Raw genomic sequence first — 27,427 nt, forward strand, 5'->3', positions numbered from 1 at the left:
TGAGAGGGAGCTGATAGTGCATACTGATGGAGGGGAAGGGGAGACAGAGGGAGGAGAATGGTGCACAGCAATAGGTGCGGCATAATAATAATAATTTTTATTTTGCACACCGCCATACCCGGGGAGTTCTAGGCGGTTCACAGCAGTTAGATTCAATACAAACAGTGCAGTTGCAGTTGGTAACAAAAAAGATGAACAAAGCAATTATAAAAGTTAACATGCTGGTTATACGTCTACAATTTAAGTGAAGGGAACAAAACTACATGCATATGTACAAAAAGTACGTGCAATAAGGACATGCATAAGTACATGCAATAAGTACATGTACAATAAGTACATGCAGCAGAATACATGCAATAGATACAATTAAGTGAGGAGAAATGCGTACACGCCTTAAGGAAGGAGCATACAAGGAAAAAATGTATACAAGCTGTGAGGAGACAGCAGCAATCTTACAAGAGTCATGGTCATGGGAAATGATTAGGGATTCGGTCTGTTGAATAGCTGAGTTTTAATCTGCTTTCTAAAACTGAGATATGAAGAGGCATCAAGTATAATTTTGGCTAGCCATGAATTTAGTTTGGCCGCTTGAAAGAGAAGGTTCTTTCGAAGAATCTTTTAAGGTGACACGATTTTAGTGAGGGAAAAGCGAACAGATTTATTCTGCGGGAGCTCTTATTGTTGTGGCTCAGGTTGAAGTGAGGGTAAAGATAGTCTGGTGACATACCAAATACTGTTTTGTAACAGATGCATGAGAACTTAAATAGAACTCTGGATTCGAACGGTAGCCAGTGCAGCTTGTGGTAGAAAGGGGTTATGTGCTCCCGTTTCTTCAAGCCAAAGATGAGACGGACGGCAGTATTTTGGACCAACCTCAACTTCTTGGTGATTTTCTTGAAGGCGCCTAAGTATATGAAATTACAGTAATCCAGAACACTCAGAATAGAAGATTGTGGGGTGGTCACGTGACCGGCTTCGAGATGGCTGCTTAGCTTGCTCACTCGCTCCAGCCCGATTACAATTAACGGCATCCTGCCTGCTTCACCACTCTATTCAGGTCAGCTAATCCCTTTTCCGTTTCTCTGATGGCCGCGAAATCCCCCAAATCGGACGGGGCGGCTGCGTCTGGCTCTCATGCCGCTCCAAACGCATCGAAAAGATCCAAGCACGAGCCCCGGACAAGGCCTCATCCAAGCTCCTTGTGGCAGACGCTTCCCTGTCTCATGATTTACAAGTTTTACAGGGTCTCATGCACGAAAATCTGGCAGCAACAGCTGATATAAAATCTGAGCTGAGCAATATTACTCTCCAATTTAAACAATTTGAAGCTCATTTGGACTTCTCAGAAGAACGACTAACCGCTCACGACGCTCAATTCTTAGATATACAACGTGGTCTCCGCAAAATGGATCTTATGCAGAGGGACCTGGATGATATGTCTAATCGTATGAGACGAAGTAACGTGCGTATCATTGGTTTACCGGAGTCTGCTGAAGGTAAAGATATCATCTCCTATTTGCATTCTCTCCTTCCATCTCTCTTAAATATACAATTTTCACCGGCTCTAGAAATAGAAAGAGCCCACCGAGTACCCTCCGGCCCTCCTCTACCATCTAAACCTCCGAGACCTGTGGTTTTGAAGCTCTTCAGATACTCTCATGCCTTACAAATATTGCAAGCAGCAAAAATCAAACAACCTCTTTTGGTAGATGGGAAAAAAATTTTGCTCGTGCCTGATCTTTCTAAGAACACTGCTCAAAGAAGAAAAGCTTTCTTAGCCATGCGGCCTCAGCTCAAAACCATTGGAGCGCAGTATGGCTTATTTTATCCAGCTAAAATGAGAATTACCTACCATAATTCCACCAATAATTTTGAGGATCCCGCTGAATTACAAAAATATCTTGATGAAAATATTGGAGCCATGACCTGAATTTTAAAGCTGACTTCAAGATGGATGCATTCTGATCTGGACTGTCTGCTGATGGCTGGAGCTTTTGCACGCATACTGAGTGCCTCTTGACCTCACGAGTCCCCATCTATAGTATCTGCATTCCCTGTTTTGTGCACTGCAGTACATTCTTGTTCTCCATGGCTGCACCTTATATTTTATTTTTCCCTTTTGGAGCCTGGTATTGTCTTCTGTTTTCTTTTTACCATTTTCATGAATCTTATCTCTCACTGCTCATTGTTCCATTTTTTTCTGGATTACAGTCATCATTGCTGCTCATTTGGATGCCTCTCTCCTATGGGACTCCTGACATTTTTAGAGTTCCAATATCTGCCTCTGTTCATTTAACCCCATGGTTTCGTTAAAGATTGTATCCCTTAATGTTAAGGGCCTTTCTAGCCCCATGAAACACAAGAAAATACTACAATACTTCAAGCACCTAGGGGCTGATATATGTCTCTTACAGGAGACACACATAAACCTTGCTGAAGCGCAAAAACTCACCGGCGGCTGGATTCAACATTGTTACGCTGCCCCTGCCCTGGGAAAGAAGAATGGGGTTATAACTCTCATCCACAAATCACTCAACTATCAATCAACCGCTCATTCTTTTGATCCCATGGGCAGATGGTCCTATATCGAGGGTGTCATAGTTGGCAAACCACTGAATCTGCTAAACCTGTATGCACCTAACTCAGATGATCCTTCTTTCTTTCAGGATCTTCACACCATTTGCCATTCCTCATTCTCGGAACACACTATCATTGCTGGAGACTTTAATTTCCGTTGGACCCTTTCATTGATAGATCCTCCCTTTGCCGCCCTGCTAAACTGAGGGTCCGTTCAACCCTTTCCAATATGATGCAAACATATGGATGGACTGATATATGGAGAATTTTTCATCCTACAACCAAGGACTTTACATTTTACTCAGCGCCCCATAAATCATATTCCAGGATTGACTATTTTCTGACATCTAAAGACATTTTAAATATCACCACCGCAACTACTATTCACGACATCTCTATTTCAGACCACGCTGCCATATCCTGCTCTCTCAACTGGAACAAGAAATCCATGCCTTGGAGTCACAATTTGATTCCACTCTCTAGAAATCTCTACAACAACTTAAGTTCCAATACGAGATTTTCAGTTCATCTGCTTCTGTCTCACTATTCCGCCAATCAGCCTCATACTATGCTACCTCCAATAAGGCTTCTTATCTTAAAGGGCAAAGATCCAAACATCAGATTTCTCACATCAAGTCATCCTCTGGTTTAATCCACAATACCACTTCTGACATACTCAAAGAATTTCACTCCTTCTATGCCTCTCTGTACACTTCAGAATCTACCTGTCCAGAAGATGTGATTTCTGAATTTCTGAAATCTGCACATTTGCCATCTATTACCCCGTCTCAACATGAACCTCTGTGTCATCCTATCTCTACTGATGAAATCCAACGTGCTATTTCTTCTATGGCCTCTTCAAAAGCACCAGGACCTGATGGCCTTCCTGCGGAATTCTTCAAAACTTTTTCAGCCTCTCTGACTCCACATCTTTTGTCCTATTATTGGTCTATTATTGCTTCTCCTAATTGTTTATCCCGCTTCCATGAAGCCAGTATTATTGTTTTGCCAAAGCCCAACAGAGATATCCAATTTGTTAAAAATTATAGACCTATCTCTTTGTTGAATTTGGACTATAAGATCTTTGCAAAAATTTTAGTTCATAGAATAGAATCTGTTATGTCTTCTCATATACATAGAGATCAAGTTGGTTTTTTAAAGGGTCATTACGGAGCAGACAATACTAGATTGTTATGTCACATTCTCCATTCCACTCTGTCAAGAGACCAACCCCTCTTAGTGGCTTCCCTTGATGCTGAGAAAGCCTTTGACAGAGTGGAATGGAAATACTTATTTTGTGTCTTTCGCCACTTTGGATTTCCTGCTGAATTTATTCATATGATTTCTTTATTATACACCAATCCTACTGCTAAGATTGTAGTTAATGATGCTCTCTCTGAATCTTTTACCCTCCAACGAGGCACACGCCAAGGTTGTCCTTTATCCCCCTTATTGTTCAATCTAGCTTTAGAACCCCTCCTGGCTCATATCAGATTGTCTACCTCTATTAAGGGAATCTCTATTGCTGAATTGGAATTTAAGTTGTCTGTTTATGCTGATGACATTCTCCTCTACCTCTCTGACCCTGAACGATCTTTGCATTCGCTCATTGATCTTATTTCTCAATTCTCTTCTATGTCTGGGTATAAGGTCAATTGGGACAAAACTGAGCTCATGCCCCTCAAAGATGCCTACACACCCTTCACTCTTCCCTCATATCCGTTCACTTGGCTATCCACAGGGATGAAGTACTTAGGTGTCCCATTTGACAAAGATCTTAAGATAACAATGGACCTTATCATGTCTAAGACTATCTCCTCTGTGAAATCCGCTTTGTCCAACTGGTTTCCTTGTCCAATCTTTCTTGGTGGGGGAGACTGGATACCCTCAAGATGATGGTCATTCCAAAAATTACATATATGTTCACTATGTTTCCTCTTTTATTTTCTAACTCCTTTTACAAACATTTAAAAAAACTTCTTTTTGATTTCCTATGGAACAATAAACCACATAGAATCTCGCAACGTAAACTCAAATCTCCCAAGTTGGCTGGAGGTGTTAACTTCCCCGATCTATTTCTCTATCATCAAGCCTTTTTATTGAGACAGGGATCCGAATGGTTACTTTCTTCGGATCCATGTACCAATACAATGGTCCCTAATTGGCTTCGACTTGAACTAGCCCTTTTACATCCTATTCCTCCACTAAGACTTCTAGGTTCCACGCATCTACAAACTAAAACTCACAATCCTCTACTTCTCACTTCTCTCCGTACACTTCAAGATCTAGATCGCCTGTTAGATTGCCCTTGGTCTCAATCCACACTATGTCCCTTGTGGAGAAACCCTAAACTCCTAATAGAGAAAAAGCCAGTATTCTGGCCGTCTTGGACTACTTACCATATTTGGGATATTTCTGCATTATGTCACTCTGACGGTTCCTGGCACACTTTTCACGAGCTTCAATATAAATCTGGCCTCCCTGACTCTTATTTCTATCAATGGTTGCAATTACGTTCAGCTTTACGTAAACTTAATTGTGATCTGAAAGCTAAACGTCAACCTCCGACTCTACTGACTCTTTCTACTCAATTCCAAAATTTGGGCCACTCAGCTTCCAAGTTTTATAACCTTCTTAAGGAACTCCGATACCCGCTTCTCTCCTCTGTTAAAAAATCCTGGGAGGAAGATATTGGCTGTCTTATTTCTGATCGTGATTGGTCCTCCTATCTACGATCTATTTTTCATTCCTCTAGGTCAGCTTCTCTTACTCAAAGCTTATTTTTCCTTTGTCACAGAGCCCAATGGACCCCGATTAAATCAAATCGTATTAATCCTACCTTTGCAAAGGAGTGCTGGACATGTTCTACAGATATTGGCTCCCTCAAACATTTATTATTTCTCTGTCCCTCTATCCAAATATATTGGTCATCTCTGTGGAACACTATCTGTTCTCTTTTTCATATCGATGTGGCTCTCTCATACCAAATGATATTACTCAAATCTTCTACTTTACCATCTCCTCTCTCTTCTTCCGATGCTTTTCTCTTTGATATTCTTATCTCTCTCGCCTTGAAACTTCTACTTAACTCCTGGAAAGATCTACCTAAGGTGTCCGTAACACAATGGTGGAATCTTGTCTGCTTAACTTATAGATATGAGGCATATTTAGCAAAAAAAAAATGCGACAGATTCCCTCAATTTCTTGCTAAATGGAACTCTCTCAAACTTTACCTCCAAAGCTCCAACTCTTAGGCATTCCTTTGTCTTTTATTTATTTATTAATTATTTATTTCACTTACTTTCTATTTTTCATTTATCTTCTTCTTTTCTTTTCTTCCCTCCTTTTTGTTTTATTTTGCTATAGATAATGTTTTACCCATGTGATTTGTTTATTCCTATGTTGGATTGCTTCCAAGGAATATAGTTCTGATTGTTATATCAATCTTTTTCATGCTTGTTGTTGTATTTACCTATCACATGGTTTGTTGTTGTTTCTATGCTTTTGTTTTATTGATTATAAAACTTTTACAATAAAAAAACTGTGACTTAAAAAAAAAAAAAAAAAAAAGAATAGAAGATTGTACCAGCAGACGAAAAGAGGCGTCGTCAAAGTATTTTTTTTATGGTGCGGAGTTTCCAGAGCACCAAGATACTTTTCTTAAATACTAGGTCAGAGTGTTTCTCCAAAGTGAGATGCTTATCTAAAGTGACTCCTAGTGTTTTTAAGGATTGCTCAATACAGTAGTTCAGCCCATTCACAAGTAGTGTGGTTTCCTTGATTTTGTCATTTGGGGCTGCCAAGAAGAATTTAGTTTTTTCTGGGTTTAACTTTAAACGAAACACTGACATCCAAAGTTCGACCTGATTTAGAATAGATGATAGAGAATTTAGCAGCTCTGATGTAAAGCAGGATAGCGGAATGACTATGGTGATGTCGTCTGCGTAGATGAAGAATTTGAGCTGTAGACTCTGCAAGAGGTTTCCTAGGGAGGCAAGATAGATGTTAAACAGGGTGGGGGACAAAGGGGAGCCCTGTGGGACCTCACAGGGGTTGTCCCAACTGTAGGAGATGGTATCATCCTTAAACACCTTATAGGATCTATTTCCCAGGAACCCATGGAACCAAGTGAGAACATGGCCTGAGATTCCAATAGATGTCAAGCAGTCCAGCAGAATAGCATGGTCAACCAAATCAAATGCACTACTCAGATCAAGTTGCAAATCAGAGCACTTGATCCTTGGCTGAAAAGAAGGTGAAGGTAATCAAACAGAGAGGCTATAATTGTTTCGGTACTATGCCCTGATTGGAAGCTGGATTGGTTGTTGTGTAAGACGTTGTATTTCTCCAAATATGTAGTGAGTTCGGTATTTACCACCCCTTCTGATATTTTGGATAGATGGGAGTAGGAAAGAAGAAAGAGGAAGGATATGGTACACATGGGTAGATGGGAAGAGAAGGCATGGAAAAGTAAAATTTGAGAAGAAAGCAGTAAAATGGAAGAAAGCTGAATGTTAAAAGTTAATGCTAAAGATGGATGTATGGCAGAAAGTGAAGGAAAGAAAAACAGTAAGTGGATAAGGTAGCCCTGGATACACAGTTAAGAGCACAGACAGAAGGAAGTGCAGCCAGAGACTGGGAAAGATGGTATGAAAACCAAAATCACTAGACAACAAAGGTAGGGGGAAATGATTTTATTTTCAGTTTAGTGATTGAATTGTGTCAGTTTTGAGAAATTATATCTGCTGTCTAAATTTTGCACTGTTAAGGAAGAAATGCATTTGTTTCTATTTCTCTGGGGTTGTACTGCATGCAGAGTTTTAAATCTTAGGGTTTCGTTTATATATATTAGTACTGTGGTACTGTGTCCCATATTTACATAAGGGTTATCTGTGTTCTGGTAGGAATGAATGTTGAGAAGCACAGTGTGCTTTGTGTATTTTAATTTTGTGGTTAACCATTATGCATTGTTAATAAGATTATATTGTGTGTATATATGAAAAATGAATGGGAAAAATGGTATTACAATTAGTACTATTATGGGGCAGGGTCTGGGGTGGAGCTTGTGGGCTCCCCAAACAAAAAAGCATTCCGCTGCCTATGCCTAGGACCACATATCTGGAGCAGTCTACCGGCCTACCTGCGATGACTTCCTACACATTGCCTGTTCAGGAAAAAAACTAAAAACATATCTCTCCCCCCAGTAGACTCCACTCTGTCCCAGCCATCTTCATCTCACAGACAGCCATCCCTTAAACTTATCTGGCATTATTAATCTTGCTTCTAAACAACACTGTACCACAAAGGTGACCATCTTACTGTAAGCCGCAATGATTCCCTGTTGAAAATTGTGGGATTTAAGAAGTTGTATTGTATTGTAGAAGAATTGAATATTTTTTAGGCAGATCACTTTTGTGATAAATGAAAGATGGGGAGCGAGGGGAAATGCTGGATGAAAGGATGAGGAGAAAAGGGACATGCTGAATGGAAGAGTAGGGAGAGATAGAGGGGAGATGACCCGAGAGAGAGAGGGGTGACACACTGGATAGAAGTGGGGGGAGAAAGGAGGTACACACTGGATGGAAGTGGGAAAAGAGAGAGAAGGATATGCTGGATAGAAGGGGCAGAGGATAGAGTTAGTGAAAGACTGGGGAATAAGAGGAAAGGGAATGAGGTATGGTTTGAGAAAAATAAATAGAAAGCTATAGGTATAGAGTAAAAGAGGGAAATTGAAGACTATAGAGTAAGATAAATGAAGAGAGGGTGAAAAATAAATTTAAGAATGCTGAAAGGGAAAAAAAACCCACAATGTAAGAGATGGATGTAGTAGAGGAGATGAAGAAGATAGGAGGAGAGAGAAAATTGACAAATTAATACAATACTCTGGCATGAGAGTTAAGAGAAGATAGAGGAAAGCAAAAAGCAGAGATTGGTACAAACATGATTAGAAAAATTAAACGGCTAGACAACGAAGGTAGAAAAAATACTGTATTTTAAATTTTGAATACAGTACAAAATTCACAATTGAAAGTCTGACATATGGGCACAGCACAAGAAAGAAATGGGGGGGGGGGGGGGGGGCGCGCACCATGGAAGACAAATTGCACAGGATGCAATTATAGCTTGCTACAGCCCTGACTGCAAACAGCTGGCAACTGTATCCATGGGTCCTTTTTTTTTTCTCCACAAATATGGTAACACTAACTTGATAGCGTTAGGGTCTCCACAGGAGATCCACTCTCATGTGTCTGCTCACCTGACTAGCATCACGTGACCTCATATCTTGATGCTCTGTTTTTTCTTTTTTTAATATTTTATGGTGTTTACACATGGACGGACATAATCAAAACAAACGTCTAAGTCTGTTTTGGGCCCAGGGCGCTAGTCATCCAAAGTCAGTAGCTTCTAAAGACCATTCTAGAAAAATTCGTTCAAAAAATTTTTTTTTTAAAATCGTCTACTTTTACATCCATCCTTTTGATCATCCAGACCGGTAGTACGTCTATCTCTATACTATATTCCCACCCAAAAAATCGTCCAAATCCCAAATGCCTAGAACAAGACCTTTTGGACATGGGAGGGATCAGCAAAGTGATGGACTGACCATCCAGACATTGCAACAGAGTAGTGGGGCACCTTACAGGGCACTACTGGGAGCATCACAAAAAGGATGCCACATAAACATCTCACCACAACTCCCTTGTGGTGAGCCCTCACAAAACCTACTATACCTACCTGTCTACAAACCCAATAGCCCTTATGGATGCAAGTACCACCTATATGGTTTTGGGTTTTTTTTGGGAGGACTCACATTTTCCATCATGAATGCAGTTGTTAGAGTGGCTTATGGGCCTCGGTCCTCTGGTCTATGGTTCATTAGCCCCCCCCCCCAAGACTACTTAAGCCATCTTTGTGCAGCTCTACTAGGTTGATGTCAGGTGCTGATATTCTGGAGGCAGGTATGTACGTTTTTATTCTGTTTTTTATTGCGGTGTGGTGGGGTCTGTCCCTGCAATGGTTATCTGGTCACTTTAGATATCTTCTGGGCACTTAGACCTATTTTTAGATCGCCTCAACCACAACATATAAGTTCTATCCAGTCAGCCTCATAAAACTTTTGATTTTCCCTGCAGTACGACTAAGTCTAGGTTGGCCCACATCCTGCCCTAACCACTTCTTCAAAAACATCTCTTTCAGCTCTGAGCTCACAGTGAGATTCAGAGGCCTAAAAGCTTTGGTTATTCCCTATACCTTCGGATGACAAATCAGCAGGAGAAAAGCACATTCCCTCCTGGATATAGGGTTATGTGCTCAAAATGATGGGCCGTCCCCTTCACAATCCATCTTGAGATGAAGTGGAGGGGCCTTAAGGCCCTGATTAGCTGAACATTGTGATTTGTCAGGGGATATAGGGAGAAGTCGGGTGGATGTATGGGATCGGTGGGTATGAGGGAGGGAAGGAGAGACAAATTTTTTTTTTCTCCCTAATTCAGCTGATCCTGGCAGGGGAATCCACCATCAGCTGAGCTGGAAGGACTGCACTGAACCGGCTGAGCTGATGGAAGTTGCTTATGTGCATTTTTCATGTGGATTTTTAAATTTTTTTAAATGGCCAAAAAAGATAGACCTGCCAAGGACCACAACGTCTACATAGGTCATTTTCAAAAATAAAAGACAGACGCCTGGCTGTTTTGAAAATGGACATTTACTCTACTAGGTTTCTACGATTGCCATACTATTTCTATCATGCTATGATTGCCAAGCTATGATTGCTGTTTTATCATGTTCGCTTGCCTTACTATTTTTGCTGTCATGTCATGTTAGCCATGCTTGTTTGGTATGCTATGTTTTGTCATATTATGTTTTTACCATGCTTTGTTAACTATGTTTTGCTACTTTTATCAGACAATGTTACGTATGTAAACTTATAACCTGTTCTGAGCTCTTCTGGGAGGATGGAATATAAAACTAAATAAATAAATGCTGCTATTGGTCATTGCCCAGCATAATAATAGCAGCCATACTGGGTCAGACCATTAGTCCATCTAGCCCAGTATCCTGTTTCCACAGTGGCCAATCCAGGGCACAATTACCCAAATAGTAGCAACATTTTATGCTATCAATCCCAGGGCAAGTAGACTATGCACTTTTCCTCCAGGAGCTTGTCCAAACCTTTTTTTAAACCTATCAACATTAACCACTGTTACCACATCCTCTCTTGAATGAAAAAAAACATTTCCTCCTGTTGGTTTTAAAAGTACAATAAAACCTTGGTTTGCGAGTTCTGAAAACATGCTTGTAATCCAAAATACTCATATATCAGTGAATTTCCCCATAAGAAATAATGGAAACTCCACAACCCAAAAACTTTAATACAAAATACTGTATGTACTTGTATTAAACAAGGAAGACCTTCCTTGTTTAGAGCAGTCACTACACTCCTGCAGTGTCAGAGAGAGAACCATCGGCTCAGTTGTGATGATGTGATGTGTGTATACTGTATGTACTTATATTGCAAGACCTTGCTTGCATATATATATATATATATATAGTTAAAATTTAATAAAATGTTTGCTTGTCTTGCAAAACACTTGCATAACAAGTTATTTGTAATCCAAGGTTTTACTGTATTTCCCTGTTAACTTCATTGAGTGTCCCCTAGTCTCTGTAATTTTTGATAAAGTAAAACAATTGACTCATTTGTACCCATTCTATACCATTCAGGATTTTGTAGACTTCAATCATATCCCTCCTCAGCCTTCTTTTTTCCAAGCTGAAAAGCCCTAACTTCCTTAGTCTTTTCTCATAAGAGAGAAGTTCCATCTAGAGAGTTGCGCAGGGACAGAAATCCCATCCGTCCCCATCAAAGTCCCACCCGTCCCCGTGAGGAATCCCACCCGTCCCCGTGAGGAATCCCCTCTGTCCTCACCCGTCCCCGTGAGGAATTCACTCTGTCCCCACCCGTCCCCGCGAGGAATCCCCTCCGTCCCCACCCGTCCCCGTGAGGAATCCCCTTCGTCCCTATAAACTTCAGAAATAGTTATTTCATTTAATTATGCTACTGAATTAAAGGCTCTGGTAGAAACCCATTTACAAATAAGCAAAGAGACTTTATTAATTTGGAAATATTAATTGGGAAGAATACATACTTTGTAAACGGGTTTCTACCAGAGCCTCTAATGTTTATAAATTTTTATCAACACAACTAATATACTTCTTTATCCTGAAGAAAAAAAAAAAGAAATATAATTTTTTTCCTACCTTTGTTGACTGGTTTCTGCTTTCCTCATGTTCTCATTCAATTCCTTCCATCCACTATCTCTCTTCTCTCTGCGTCTTCCATTTGCTCTGTTACTGTGCCTCTCCCTTTCTCCCCCCTTCCAAATTGGTCTGGCACCCATCTTCTTCCCTCCGCTTCCCCCATAGTCTGGCATCTCTGTCTTCTTCCCTGCCAGCGTCTTCGCCCCACTCTCTCTTCCTCATTTCCCTTCAGCGTCTTCTCCCCACTCTCTCTTCCCCATTTCCCTTCAGCATTTTCTCCCCTCTCTCTTCCCCATTTCCTTTCAGCGTCCTTCTCCTTCATCTTCCCCATGTCCTGTCAGCGTCCTTCTCCTCCCTCGGTCTTCCCCATGTCTTCCCCATGTCCTTTCAGTGTCCTTCTCCCTCCCTGTCTTCCCCATGTCTTTTCAGCGTCCTTCTCCCCCCGTCTTCCCCATGTCCTTTCAGCATCCTTCTCCCCCCTCTGTCTTCCCCATGTCCTTTCAGCGTCCTTCTCCACCCCTTTGTCTTCCCCATGTGCTTTCAGCGTCCTTCTCCCCCCTCTGAATTCCCCAGTGCTTTCAGCGTCCTTCTCCCCCCTCAGTTTTACCCATTTCCCTTAAGCGTCTTTTCCTCTCCACTCCACCTTTCCTCCCTTTCTCCCTCCCTGCCCCTTATCTTTGTGGTGCTTCCCCGCCCGACCGACAACAGAACAGGCCCGGTCCGACAAACCTCCCTGCCCTGAATCTAGCTGCTGTAAGAAGGTAATTTAGATTTGCGGCTACAAGGCAGGGAGTTTTGTCGGACCGGGCCTGTTGTCGATTGGTCGGGGGAAAATGCTCTGCGCCCCCTCTAAGGCTTCCCCGGGGTGGACCGCTCCCCCCCCCCTTGGTACGCCACTGCCTTGAATTTATCCTACTTGCCTTGCCGCAGCACACAGCTGAATGGAAGTCTTCCCGATGTCAGTGCTGATGTCAGAGGGAGGGAGGGCTTTGCTTAAGCCCTCCCTCCGATGTCATCACTGACATCGTGGAAGATTTCTGGATCGGCTGTGTGCTGCAGCAGGGTAAGTAGGGAAAAGAAGACAAGCCTCGCGGCTTGAGTGCATCCAACCCCACAGGAACCCCGCGACCCTAGGGGGCGTCCCCACGGGATCCCTGCGACCCTAGGGGGTGTCCCCACAGGATCCCCGTGACCCTAGGGGGCATCCCCATGGGATCCCCGTGACCTGAAGGGGGAACCCGTGGGATCCCTGCGGATCCCGCGAGATTCCCGTCGTCCCCGTTCCCGTGCAGCTCTCTAGTTCCATCCCCTTTATCATCTTGGTTGCTTTTTGAACCTTTTCTACTTCTGCTATATCTTTTTTGAGATAAGCGACCAGAATTTAATACAATACTCAAGGTGAGGTCACATCATGAAACAATAAAGAGGCATTACTCGTATTTTTAGAGTTATTTACCATACCTTTTCTAATAATTGTTTCCTTTTTTGGCTGCCACATATTGCACAGGTTTCAAAGTATTTTCTATGATGACACCTAGATCTTTTTCTTGAGTGCTGATCCCTAAGGTTGACCTTCCCGATGTGCATCACTGTGCCTTTGTTAATCATTTTGAACCCAGAGTCAACACAGGCAGGAGCAAATGTAGATTGCTGCTCCTGACTTACCTACATTAAGGGCATCTTTAATGTAGGCCTGGGGGAGTATGCAAGGGGGAATGGATGCTCTAAGGCAGGGGTTCCCAAAAGGTCGATCGTTGCCTTTGCGATCTTTTTCTCCCTGCTGCTTCCCCAAGCTAGGCCTGGCGTGTACAAGCGCCAGACTTACAAAACTTCACCTCTGATGTCAATTCTGAAGTCAGAGAAAAGTTCTGGGCCAGCTAATCGCTTCCTGACTGGCCTGGAACTTCCTCCCCGATGCTAGAATTGATGGCGGAAGTGAAAGCAGCAGGGAGAAATCGCGATGGTGGCTTGGGGGTGTGGGTAGGGAAAGAATCTGGGAAAAGGAGAAATCGGCACGATGGCTTGGGGGGGCAGGGGGGAGAGAGAAAGAAAGGCAGAAAGAAAGAGGGGGGCCAGGGGGAGAGAGAAAGAAAAGCAGAAAGAAATATTGGCTTTACAGAAGAAGGAAGTGGAACCAGAGACTCATGAAATCACCAGATAAAAAGGTAGGAAAAATGATATTTTCAATTTAGTGATCAAAATTTGTCCATTTTGAGAATTTATATCTGGTATATATTTTGCATTATAGCCCCCTTTTACTAAACTGCAATAGCGTTTTTTAGCACAGGGAGCCAATGAGCATCGAGAGCAGCGGAGTTTCCTGCGCTAAAAACCACTATTGCGGTATAGTAAAAGGGGAGGAGTGGTCAATACCTCCAGACACTTCCCAAGACCTCCACAAAAAAGAAATAGACTCCTAAAAAGCTTACCAACCACCCATCACACAACCTCCCCAGAACATTACATAATCACTGGTGCCTATCTAAACATCCGCTCAGCTAGAAACAAAACCCAACTGATTAAAGATTGGCTAGAAGAAACCCAACTCGACATCCTTCTCCTAACTGAAACTTGGTTAATTTCCGATCAAGACATCATCATCGGAGACCTACTCCCCACAAACTACAAAATCATTCCGCTATCACGACAAACCAGAAGAGGAGGGGGCCTAGCAATAATCCTCAAAGATCAATTCCAGTTCCAAACCCTAGACTCCAAAATGACCAAAGACCTGGAAATCCTCTCCTGTAAACTATCCAAAGCAGACTGCAAAGATTACTTAACCATAACAGTATTCTACACCCCCCCTAACAAATGGAACCAAGCTAAAGAAGATCTCTATGAATTTCTCCTCGCAAATTCCACCGCCAGCACACACACCCTCCTTGCCGGCGACGTAAATCTACACCTGGAACAGGCAGAGAATTCCAACGTTTCAGACCTTTTTTCCTTCCTAACATCCCTAGGATACTCCAAACCATCCCCAACCAAAACTCATACCAAAGGACATCAATTAGACCTGATCTCATTCCTCCCCAACTCCCTCTCTACCCCCCCCAGCATAAGCCTCAAAGACGTAACCTGGACCCCCACCCCCTGGTCCGATCACCTCCGATGCAACTTCAACCTACACTGGCTCAAAAAACAAAGCCTAAAGACACCTAGAACTACCTACAAAGAAAAAACAATATGGACCAGAGGTCAACTAAATCATGAAAAATTCTGGTCCCACTACAACCCAACATCCACCACAGACCCAAACCCCAACTTCATCCCAGGCTGGAACAACTTCAGCACCCAGATACTAAATGACATAGCCCCACTAAAACCTTATAAGAAAAAACATCGCACATCTGCCAACTGGTTTGACGCCAACCTACTAGCTCTGAAACGAGAAGTGCGCAAACTAGAAAGAACCTGGTGCAAATCCGGCACGGATACAGACAGGCATGCCTGGCGTACCAAAGTCACAGAATACAAAAAAACAATCAAGGAGAAACGCTCCAAATATTATGCCCAATCAATTAACACCCCAACCCTGAACAGCAACAAACTCTTTCGACTTATCAACTCATTATTTGACACCAACTCATATAAAACCTCCCCCACAGACCTTCCACCCTCTCCAACTAACCATGCTGACTACTTCGCCAACAAAATCCACAACTTAAAAACCTCTCTTGCAACAACAAGCACCAGCCCATCAACCCTTCTGACCACCCCAAACAATGAAGGTACTATCGCAGACATGACATGGAATTGCTTCGAGAACCCAGACTGGAACCTATTCCTACAGCTATACACTAAATATGCCAAATCAAATTGCCTTCTAGACAATTGCCCTCCCTCCATCATGAAAACAGCGCCCCCTCCTTTCAAAATAGAGCTCTTCAACTGGATTACCCTCTGCCTGTCCATTGGCTATTTTCCACAGGAACTTGGCCACATCCTCATATCTCCAACCATCAAAAACCCCAAAGAATCACTCTCCACAACCACCAACTACAGACCTATCGCCAACATACCCTTCTTCCTGAAAATTATGGAAGGCCTCGTAAACCAGAACCTCATGTCCTACCTCGAAAAATTTAACATCCTTCACGATTCCCAGTCTGGATTCCGCACAAACTACAGCACTGAAACCGTTCTAGCATCTCTAACCGACTACCTCCTCCAACTATTCTCACAGGGAAACAGCGCCCTAATACTTCAGTTTGACCTCAGTAGTGCCTTTGACCTGGTAGACCATGACATACTACTCAACAACCTCGATTCCATAGGCATCTCGGGACAGGTACTAACCTGGCTCACAGGCTTCTTAAAAAAACCGCACCTACCAAGTACACAGCGAGGGAACCTACTCTCACACCTGGTCCAACCCCTGTGGTGTCCCACAAGGCTCCCCCCTATCACCTTCTCTTTTCAACGTTTATATGACTCCACTGGGACACATGTTATCAGACAAAAAATTGAAATCCTACATCTATGCAGATGACATCACAATTGTCATCCCCATCCACTCATTCACGCAAGAAACAGAGCAACTCATCTCATCAGTACTTACAATGGTCGAACACTGGACCACCCAGTCCAAACTGAAACTAAATCCAGAAAAGACCAAACTCTTCCTAGCAAGTCCCAACCACAAATTAACGACCACCACCTTACAACTCAACGGCCTAACTTATCCTATTAACCCCACCATCAAAATCCTGGGAGTCATCCTAGACCGCTGCCTGACCTTCGAAGACCACACCAACACCCAGGTCAAAAAATGCTTTCATACCCTCTGGAAACTTCGCACCATCAAACATTACTTTGACTTCCCCTCCTTCAAACTGCTGGTTCAATCCCTAATCCTAAGCACACTGGATTACTGTAATATAATTTATATAGGCTCCTACAAGAAAACCATCCAGCGACTGAGACTTATCCAAAACACTGCAGTCCGCCTAATCTTTGGCCTCAAAAAGTCAGACCACATCACCCCTTATTATAGAAAACTACACTGGCTGCCAATAGAAGCGAGAGTCATCTTCAAATTCGCCTGTATCTGCTTTAAAACCTTAACTGGCTTATCACCGATTTATCTGTCTCACCACTTCGTGTTCCCCGAAACCACAAGCACACGTAATACCAACCTGTTTACCTACCCTTCCCCAAAGGGATGCACCTACAAAAGATACTTCAACAGAACTCTCTCATACCAAGCTGGCAGATGGACAAACTGCCTGACCACCCTTATTTCATCTGCCCCATGTTACTTATCCTTCAGGAAATCTCTCAAATCTTTCCTCTACGACAAATTTCTTGAACCTCCCCCACCACCAAATAACTAAAGACTACCACTTTAGTTGGCCTCTTGCACTGCCTCACCACTACATACCTAACTCTGCTGTATATGTACTGTCCCCTGTATGATAAATCTACTCTGTTTCTTTACTGTATAAAATACCTATACTGAATATGTACAGTTCGCATTGTATCATCGCTGTAAATGTACAGTCTCTTACTCTGTAAACCGCTCTGAACTGTTTGTGGTACTGCGGTATATAAAAATAAAGTTATTATTATTATTATTATTATTTGTCTATTTTTGTATAGTTGTTTCTGAGGTGCATTGCATATTTTAAAGTCATCATCCTTGACATCTTTGAAAAAAAAACCCGAATATAAATGATAATTAATATTTTCTCTGCGTACAGTGTGCTTTGTGTTTTTTAAAAATTTTATTGTTGGTAGATCATTTTGACTTGGTCATTTTAAAAGTAGCTCGCAAGTCCAAAAAGTGTGGGCACCCCTGCTCTAAGGGAATCTTCTGGAGGAGGTTTTATGCTCTTGGGGAGGGGCTTCAGAAGGGATGGATTCTCTTAGAGAGGGAAGATTGTCAAAACTAACTAATTAGCTAACTAGGTAAAATTATGCCGGGTAGCAGGCTGAATATCCCCACTATCCGGTTAACTGCCCAGATGCTGCCATAGAAGTCAAAGAGTATATTCAGCGGTGATATCCAGAAAGTGATTAAAATGCATCCCCAAACCATGACACTTCCACCTCCATGCTTCACAGTTGGTATGAGGTTCTTTTCCTGGAATTCTGTAATTGGTTTACGCCAAAAATGTCCTCTTTTCTGGTGGCCAAATAATTCAATTTAAACTCATCTGTCCATAGAACACTATTCCAGAAATGCTGGTATTTGTCTACGTTCTCTCTGACAAACCTCAGTCTGGCCTTGATGTTTCTCTTAGAGAGCAAAGGTTTCCTCCTTGCACACCTCCCATGTAAGTTAAATTTGTGCAGTCTCTTTCTGATTGTAGAGGCATGTACTTTCACATCAACAGTAGCAAGAGCCTGCGGTAGGTCCCGTGATGACATTTTAGGGTTTTTGAAGACTTCTTTTAGCATCTTGTGGTCTGCTCTGGGGTCAACTTGATTGGACGGCCAGGCCTGGGCATTTTGGCAGTTGTTTGGAAAGTCCTCCACTTGTACACTATTTTCCAGACCATGGAATGGCTAATGTCAAATTCTTTTGAGATCTTTAAAATCCCTCACCAGACTTATAAGCTGCTATAATCTTATTTCTGAAGGCCTCAGACAACTCTTTTGATCCACCAAGGTGTTCACTCTCATCGCAGCAGTCATGAGCACACCAAACTAAATGTCTGAGGTTTAAGTAGGGCAAACCTCCTTCAAAATGCTGAGTAACGATGTTCTAATCATGTGCACCTGATGTGATACCTGTGTGTGATTTGAGCCATTTTAAGTAGGAAGATATGTGGGGGTGTCCTAATTTATTCCTCAGTTAGAATACACATTTTTGTGGATATCTTTCGTTTCATTAGTAAATCAAGGAAAATTTTGTTGTTTACCTGCAGAGAGAAATTTAAAAAAAGATTTGACATCGATATGTGAGCATTTCTTAAGAAAGAACTGAATATTTCATGAGTTATCCTAATTTTATCACATGACTATATGATGTTATCATGGGGTTGAGAGGGACTTTAGTATGGATGTGTTCCCTCAAAGCTATGACTGCACTTATTGGGTGTTACTTGCCAAATTTGTGGTTCTTGTCTATTCTTTTCCTATTTCTTAGATCCAATCCACAAGGAATGCAGCATTAGATCCATGGGAAGATACCTGATAGCTATAGAGAACAGTTCTGCACAGGATTCCATGTGATTGTAGTGAGAAGATTGGTGGTAAGTTATGTGGGGATATTATAAGAAATGTACATAGTTTACAGTGTTAGGATAGGATTTGTACATTCATTTATATTGGTTCACTGATATAGTTAACAAGTGGGGGAAGGGATGTACATAGAGCTATTCCACTGCCATTTTCTTTGTTTTTTTACTAACATGTTTCTGTACTCAAAAGAGCATATGAAGTTAAGATTTGCCACACTGGGTTGCCAAAGGTACATCAAGCCTAGTATTCTGTTTCTAATAATGGTCAACCCAGGTCACAAGCACCTGGCAAGATCCCAAACATAGGTGCAGAGGAATGCGGCACATAGTTAGGCGCCATGTATAGAATCATACCTAGCGGCACCTAAAGTGGACTCAGGTACTGGTAGGCATCCAAACCTTAGGCACACACTATTTATGCCAGGGTTTTCTTTGCCTAAATACCTGCATCTGAGTCCAAAACAGATATGCCAAAAAACACGCCTATGATCAGCCCCTAACATGTCTACTTTCTGGTAGATACATTGGACTGGGTGCGTACCTGAAAGTGGTAGGCGCTTACTGAATTAGGCATTAATTTTAATTTAAGCTAATTATGAGGTACTAATTGCTTGTTACTGACGCCAATTAAGCTTTTTAAAAAATTAAGTTAGGTGCCTAGACTAGCTAAGCGCACGCTGATCTAGGTGCCTAACTTTAGGTATCTTTTATAGAATGCTACCGTCCCATGTCTGTCTGAACAGCAGACTATGGACTTTTTCTCCAGTAATTTGTCCAAATCTTTTTTAAAACCAGCTACCACATCCTCTGGCAACGAGTTCCAGATTTTAACTATTCTCTGTAAACTATTCTTTGTAAATCTTGATGCAGTAAAAAATTAATCCACTTGTACCCATTCTACACCACTCAGGGTTTTGTAGATTTTAATCATATCTCCCCTTAGCTGTCTCTTTTCCAAGCTGAAGAGCAATAACCTTTCCTCATACGAGAGGAGTATCATCCCTTTTATCATCTTGGTTGCTCTTCTTTGAACTTTTTCTAGTGTCACTATGTATTTTTTAAGATAAGGAGACCAGAAATGAATGCAATATTCAAGGTAAGGTGGCACCATTGAGCGATACAGAGGCATTATAACATTCTTAGTCTTGTTAACCATCCCTTTTCTAATTGCTAGAATCCTGTTTGTCTTCTTGGCCGCTGCTACACATTGGGTGGAAGGCTTCAGCGTATTGTCTGCGATGACACCCAGATCCTTTCCTTGAGCACTGACCCCCCAAGGTGGTCTTTAGCATTCGATAACTATGATTTCGATTATTCTTCCTAATGTGCATCACTTTGTATTTGTCCATATTAAATTTCATCTGCCACTTGGACGCCCAGTCTTCCAATTTCCTAAGGTCTTCCTGAAGTTTTTCACAGTCCACATGCGTTTTAACAACTTTGAACAGTTTAGTGTCATCTGCAAATTTAATCACCTCACTCATAGTTCCAATTTTTAGATCATTTATAAATAAGTTAAACAGCACCGGTCCAAACACAGATCCCTGCGGCACACCACTATTTACCCTCCTTCACTGAGAAAAATGGCTATTCAACCCTACCCTCTGAATTGAACATTGCCTCCTATCTCATGACTCTTTAATTTTCTCAGGAGCCTCTCATGAGGATCTTTGTCAAAATCTTTCTGGAAATCTAGATACACTACATCAACCAGCTTGCCTTTATCCACTTGTTTATTCACACCCTCAAAGAACGTGGGCCACACAATGGAGCGATACAAAGACATTGTAACATTCTCATCTTTGTTTTCTATTTATTTCCTGATAATTCCTAACATTCTATTTGCTTTCTTAGCCACCGCTGTGCTCTGGAGTGTCATGCTCTTACCAGTTCTTGTACCACTTACCTTTCTGCTTACCACTTACCTTTCCCCCTGGCCAATGTAATCATGCTGCCCCCATATATGTCTTATTACTGCTGACCACTTTCTACTCTGAAAAACAGGACACCTAAATTCATTTCAAAAACTCTCCTGCCTCTAACCCTTGACATTTCTGAGAAGAGGACATTCTCTTTGTGAGAGGAGAAGAGGAGAAGACATATTTTTAGGTAAGAATATATTATTTTGCTCTGAGCTTTGATAGGTTTGAGGAGAAAAGCTCAATTGTAGATTCCTTTCTATAGACAGTTTAGATCTTAAAAGAGCAAACTTTACTCAGCTAGTCTCCATAAAATAATAGTTTTGTATGCTTGAACCTTCTTGCAGGCAGAGCAGGGTCTGGCTTTGTCTCCATTTTTATTTATTTTTGCTTTCTTTCTTTTTTTCTCCTAGCTCTCTTTTCTTTCCCTCATTCCTGTTGTATTCACCTTATTTGTCTCTTTCCTTATACAGACTGTATTTCTCCCCTTATTGACCTATTGTGCCGGTTTGTTATGTCCCTTCGTTATTTGTGTCTACTTTATGTTTTAACTGTACCATTATTGGACTGTTATTTGTTTAGTTAAGCAATTGTTATTTGTTTAGTTAAGCAATTTTATAAAATTTTATGAAACCTGAAACTTAATAATAGAGTATACAACCCTTTCCAATAGTTTTAAAAGTGTTTACCAGAGGTAGAAACAAAATTGAAACAGTTAGATTTAGGGCTAAATTCACTAAGGACACTGATCGTGTCCCAACCACTTTGCGACCCCAACCTGATTCACTAACTTTCCTCCCGCACTTGATCTGTGCATGCAAATGAGGGGGAACGGCATGCAAATGTAGGCAGGAAGTGATTCACTAAAAAAAAAAGGAACACTGATTGGGCTGGCCGACCCCAAAACAAGCGACTGCTGAGGACCAGTAGCACATGTCCCTGCGACTCTCCTGCTCCATTGCCACCCTGAAATCCCAGCCAACTTCCACCAGCCCCGCTCTCTGCCCCGAGTAAAGCATCTCCTGCTCTCTGCCGACAAAAAAGCTCTCTGCTCCCTGCTGCGATTCTCCTGCTTGCCGCACCGCGCTCTCTGCCCCGACTCTTGCTGGCCACCCCGACTCTCTCCTGTCCTGACTCTCTTCTCTGCCCCGATTCTCCGCCCTTCCCTGCAGCGAGAGCCCATGGTTTTAACCCCATGGGTTAAAACCACGGGCTCGCAAAAAATAAAAAGCAGCCCCTGAGTGCAAACACCCCCATCGGAGCCTAAACTTTGGGCAGCCACTTTCTGCAAGCATGGGAAATGTATAGCTTGCACTAATTCAGCAACACTTTTTAGACAGAAGGCAGAGCGGAGTAAAAAAAAAAAAAAAAAGACATTTCCAGCGCGGAGAGCATAGAAACATAGAAACAGACGGCAGATAAGGGCCACGGCCCATCTAGTCTGCCCACCCCAATGACCCTCCCCTACCTTTCTCTGTGAATAGATCCCACATGTCTATCCCATTTGGCCTTAAAATCAGGCACGCTGCTGGCCTTAATAACCTGAAGTGGAAGACTATTCCAGCGATCAACCACCCTTTCAGTGAAAAAAAATTTCCTGGTGTCCCCGTACAGTTTCCCACCCCTGATTTTCCACAGATGCCCTCTTGTTACTGCGGGACCCTTGAAAAAGAAGATATCTTCTTCCACCTCGATGCGGCCCGTGAGATACTTGAATGTCTCAATCATTTCACCCCTCTCTCTGAGTTCCTCAAGTGAGTACAGCTGCAACTTATCCAGTCGTTCCTCGTATGGGAGATCCTTGAGTCCCGAGACCATCCGGGTGGCCATTCTCTGGACCGACTTCAGTCTCAGCACATCCTTACGGTAATGCGGCCTCCAGAATTGCACACAGTATTCCAGGTGGGGCTTCACCATGGATCTATACAATGGTATAATGACTTCAGGCTTACGGCTGACGAAACTCCTGCGTATGATTTGCCTTGCCTTGGATGAAGCTTGCTCCACTTGATTGGCAGTCTTCATGTTCTCACTAACGATCACCCTAAGTCTCGTTCTGCTTCAGTTCTTGTTAGGATCTCGCCATTAAGGGTATAAAGTCTTGCATGGATTTTGGCTGCCCAGGTGCATGACTTTGCATTTTTTGGTATTGAAGCTGAGTTGCTAGGACCTAGACCAGCGCTCCGGTTAGGAGTAGGTCATGCATCATGTTGTCGGACATTGAATTTATGTCTGTTATGCTTTTTGCCCACTACATTGCTTAGTTTGGCGTCATCGGCGAATAAATGTTATTTTACCTCGCAGCCCTTCTGCCAAGTCTCTTATAAAGATGTTGAATAGGATCGGGCCCATGGACAAGCCCTGTGGCACTCCACTGATTACCTCCGTCATTTCGGAGGGGGGTGCCGTTCACCACTACCCTCTGAAGCCTACTTCCAAGCCAGTTCCCAACCCATTTCGTCAATGTGTCACCCAATCCTATAGAACTCATCATTGCTCAGCAACCTGCGGTGTGGTACGCTATCGAATGCATTTACTGAAGTCCAGGTATACGATGTCCAGGGACTCCCCAACATCCAGCTTCCTCGTCACCCAGTCAAAGAAGCTGATCAGGTTGGATTGGCAGGATCTTCCCTTAGTAAATCCCATGTTGACGGGGATCCCATAGATTCTCCTCGTTCAGGATCGTATCCAATTGGCGTTTGATTAGAGTTTCCATTAGTTTGCACACTATTGATGTGGGACTCATCGGTCTGTAGTTTGCTGTCTCCATCTTGGAGCCTTTCTTGTGGAGTGGAATGACGTTAGCCGTTCTTCCAGTCCAACGGGATGTTACCCGTACTAAGGGAGAGATTGAAGAGCGCGGATAGCGGTTCCGCCAAGACATCACACACACTCCCTGAGCACCCTGGGGTGTAGGTTGTTCAGGCCCCATTGCCTTGTTAACCTTAAGCTTTGACAGCTCGCAGTAGACACCGCTGGGTGTAAACTCGAAATTACTAAACGGGTCATCTGCGTCAACCCTTGTCTGTAGCTGAGGGCCGAGTCCTGGCGCCTCGCGGGTGAAGACTGAGCAGAAGTATTCATTTAACAGTTGGGCTTTTTCCGAGTCCGCTTCTACATAGTCTTTGTCTGGTCTCCTAAGATGTACTATCCCGCCTGAGTTCTTATTTCTGTCACTGATATACCTGAAGAAGGATTTATCTCCTTTCTGGATGTTCTTCGCTAGAGACTCCTCCATGCAGAATTTGGCCTCCCTAACTGCTGTTTTGACGGCTTTTGACTTGGCCAGATAGACTTCCCTAGAGTCCTGTTTCCCTGATTGTTTGTAAGAGATGAATGCTTTTTTCTTCTCCTTGATGAGGTCCGAAATCTCCGCAGAGAACCACTGTGGCTTATTGTTCCTGCGCCGTTTACTTACTGCATGCGCAGACCATCTACAGACAAAGCAGATGATCTGCGCATGCGTCAGGATCGCTCTTCAGCGATCTGTGTCGTCGGTGGGGGGGGGGGAGGCGTTCCTCCGATCGCCCCCATTTGAATATGGATCTGTCATGAATTGGTCGGCCTATCACGGATCACACATTGATCAGGCGCAATCGGGCAGGTTAGTGAATCTAGCCCTATAGTTAGGAGCAGAACTCAAACTCTCTGTTTAAAACATAACAGAAAGTCAGTTCTGTCTTGCCATAAGGAACAGAAACCAGTGCTTCTGACCTCAATTAGGTATTAATTAGTTTCTGTGAGCTTCAAAGGATCTGTTTGGAGCAGTCCCCTACAAATCATATCTATATAAAGAGAGGAAAACTCCGAGACCAGGATTTTCAAGAACCTGCATTAAAAAGCGACAGTCTGCTAAGGTAAAAACCAGAGACTTTTTTTCTTTGACAGCAGAAAAGGTTTCCTACATTTGCATGTACCTATCGCTGAGTGGCATATGCGCAGAAAAAAATACATAAAACAAAAACAAAAGCCGCTGTGTTGTGATACAGCAGGAGAAGATTGGCAATTCTCTCTGCTGCATCATAACATCCACGACCCCCGCAGCAGGAGAGATGCCCATTCTCTCCTGCTGCACTAAAAAATATCCTGCCTGAGCGGACTGGAACATGCCCCTTCCCCGCAGCAGCAGGAGAGATGCCCACTCTCTCTTGCTGCAAATAAAAAAATTAAAAAAAAAATCCTCCCCCCCCCATTACCTGACAGATGAGCTAGCAGGAAGGAGACAGACATCCTCATTACAGCTGCTGCTGCGTTGTCTAAACTGGGTATTCCCCTCCCTGGTGCATCTTGGAATGCACCGGGGCCTGAGGCTCTGGAGGGGCCTTAAACATCTTGGGCCAATCAGAGCTTCAGGCCCCTCCCCAGATGCATCCAGCAAGAGGCCTGAGGCTCTGATTGGCACAAGATGTTTAAGGCCCCCCCATAGGAGAGGTCTTAAACACCCTGGGCCAATAGATCTGAAACCAATTTAGAGAAATTCAAAGGCACCTTAAAATGTTGGTAGGGTAGTGGCCATTTATTAGTCTACATTGTCTTTTGAGTTGTAGCAGTTCTCTGATATTTAAGTAGTTCTCTGATATTTAAGTAGGCGCATTTGAGTGTGGATATCTCTGTGTGATAGTTGTGTGTTTGGATATATAAGTGATTTGGTGTGCCGGTCTTAGTATGTGTTGGTCTTCCTTCCCCATGCTGTGGTAATGGAGTTGTAGAGTGTTAGATATCCACACTCAAATGCGCCTACTTAAATATCAGAGCGCTAGGTCCAAAAACAGAGCTTATAAAAACATGGATAACACAAGAAAACCTGGACTGTCTTTTCCTCACAGAAACCTGGCTAACCTCCGATTCAGACCCCAGAATAACTGAAGTCTGCCCACAAGGATACAAAATTACAGTGGTCTGCATAGAAAAAAAAAGAGGCGGAGGCCTAGCAATCTTAATCAAACAAGATCTAACCCTTAATATAATTGAGAAAACATCTAACCCGTACATGGACCTTTTAGCTTGCCAACTCTCAAGCACCACACTAAAAGACACACTAAACTGCATGCTCTGCTACATAGCGCCGGGAAACTGGTCTTTAGCAAGAACCGAAGTGGAAAACTTAATATACCAAAACTCACTAATAGCAACCTACAACCTACTCCTAGGAGACCTAAATCTACACCTAGATGATCAATCATCCAAACAAGTAGACAACTTTCTCTCATTTCTCAAAGCCTTATCCTTCCAAATGCTAAATCCACAAATAACTCATGAAAAAGGCCACCAACTTGATATTGCAGCCTTCATGACCAACCAACCATCCTTAACAGAAATTCATACATCTAACGGAACATGGTCCAGATCCATCTGGTCAGACCACTACACCTACACTTTCAACATCAACTGGACCAAAAACAACAAAAAAACTATACCAAAACTCAATAAAGTAACATACATCTCACGCAAACACATCGAACCCTCCATATTCTGGTCTAAAATAGATGAAACTATTCTAGAAAACAACCCCGAGGACTTCATCTTACATTGGGAAAGACTTTGCTCCAACACTCTTGATGATTTAGCCCCACTGCAAACCAAATCCAGACCCAGAAGGAGATCAGATAAATGGTTCGACTCCGAACTGCTACAACTCAAAAGACAATGTAGACGACTAGAGAGAAAATGGAGAAAATCGAACTCGGATCATATAAAATCCGCCTGGAAAAAATCATCAAACAATACAAATCACAATTAAAGGACAAAGAGAAAAGCACACTACACCAACCTAATAGGCACTGAATCCCAAGACACCAAAAAACTATATCCTAACCGACACCAAGCCTACCTGACCACTAACAATACTACCCCCCCAGCCACTCTATTAGCAGAACACTTCCAAAATAAAATTACCAATGCAAGAGCTACCCTCAATGACACCTCTACCCATCCTAACAAATTCACAATTCTCCCCAATTGATAGAGATTCTACTGCAGGCAGATAGAATATGGTCTCAATTCCCCAACATACAATGGCCTGAATTCAACAAATACTACAAAAAATACAGCCATGCATCCTGTGACCTCAACAACTGTCCACCATATCTCCTAAAAACATCCAGCACAAAATTCTGCCCTCTTCTTCTAAACTGGATACAAATCTCGCTAATAAACGGCCACTACCCTACCAACCTCAGCGAAATCATCATCACCCCGATCCTCAAAGACCCCAAAGGACTGATAGACCAAACAGCCAACTACAGACCCATTGCCTCTATTCCACTCTACGTCAAAATAATAGAAGGACTAGTTGCCAAACTCCTCTCCAATTACCTAGAAAACCATAACATACTCCATCCCACACAATCCGGCTTTAGAAACAACTTCAGCACGGAAACACTACTAGGATCTCTCTTGGACATAGCCAGACAACATCTCAGCACAGGAAAAAAAAATGATGCTCATACAACTAGACCTTACCGCTGCATTCAACTT

General features: G+C 42.7%; 1 protein-coding gene across 1 annotated transcript in view; it reads left to right on the forward strand.

Moving 5' to 3' along the window:
• Positions 1-27,427, forward strand: part of B3GNT9 (UDP-GlcNAc:betaGal beta-1,3-N-acetylglucosaminyltransferase 9) — a 100,550-nt gene that overhangs the window by 26,832 nt on the left and 46,291 nt on the right. Inside the window, exon 2 of the mRNA XM_033942845.1 lies at positions 18,935-19,040. The gene's annotated coding sequence lies outside the window, so the exon portion shown is untranslated. The remainder of the gene's footprint in view (positions 1-18,934; positions 19,041-27,427) is intronic.

This window comes from Geotrypetes seraphini, chromosome 4 (genome assembly GCF_902459505.1).
Source record: "Geotrypetes seraphini chromosome 4, aGeoSer1.1, whole genome shotgun sequence".
Classification (NCBI taxonomy): domain Eukaryota; kingdom Metazoa; phylum Chordata; class Amphibia; order Gymnophiona; family Dermophiidae; genus Geotrypetes; species Geotrypetes seraphini.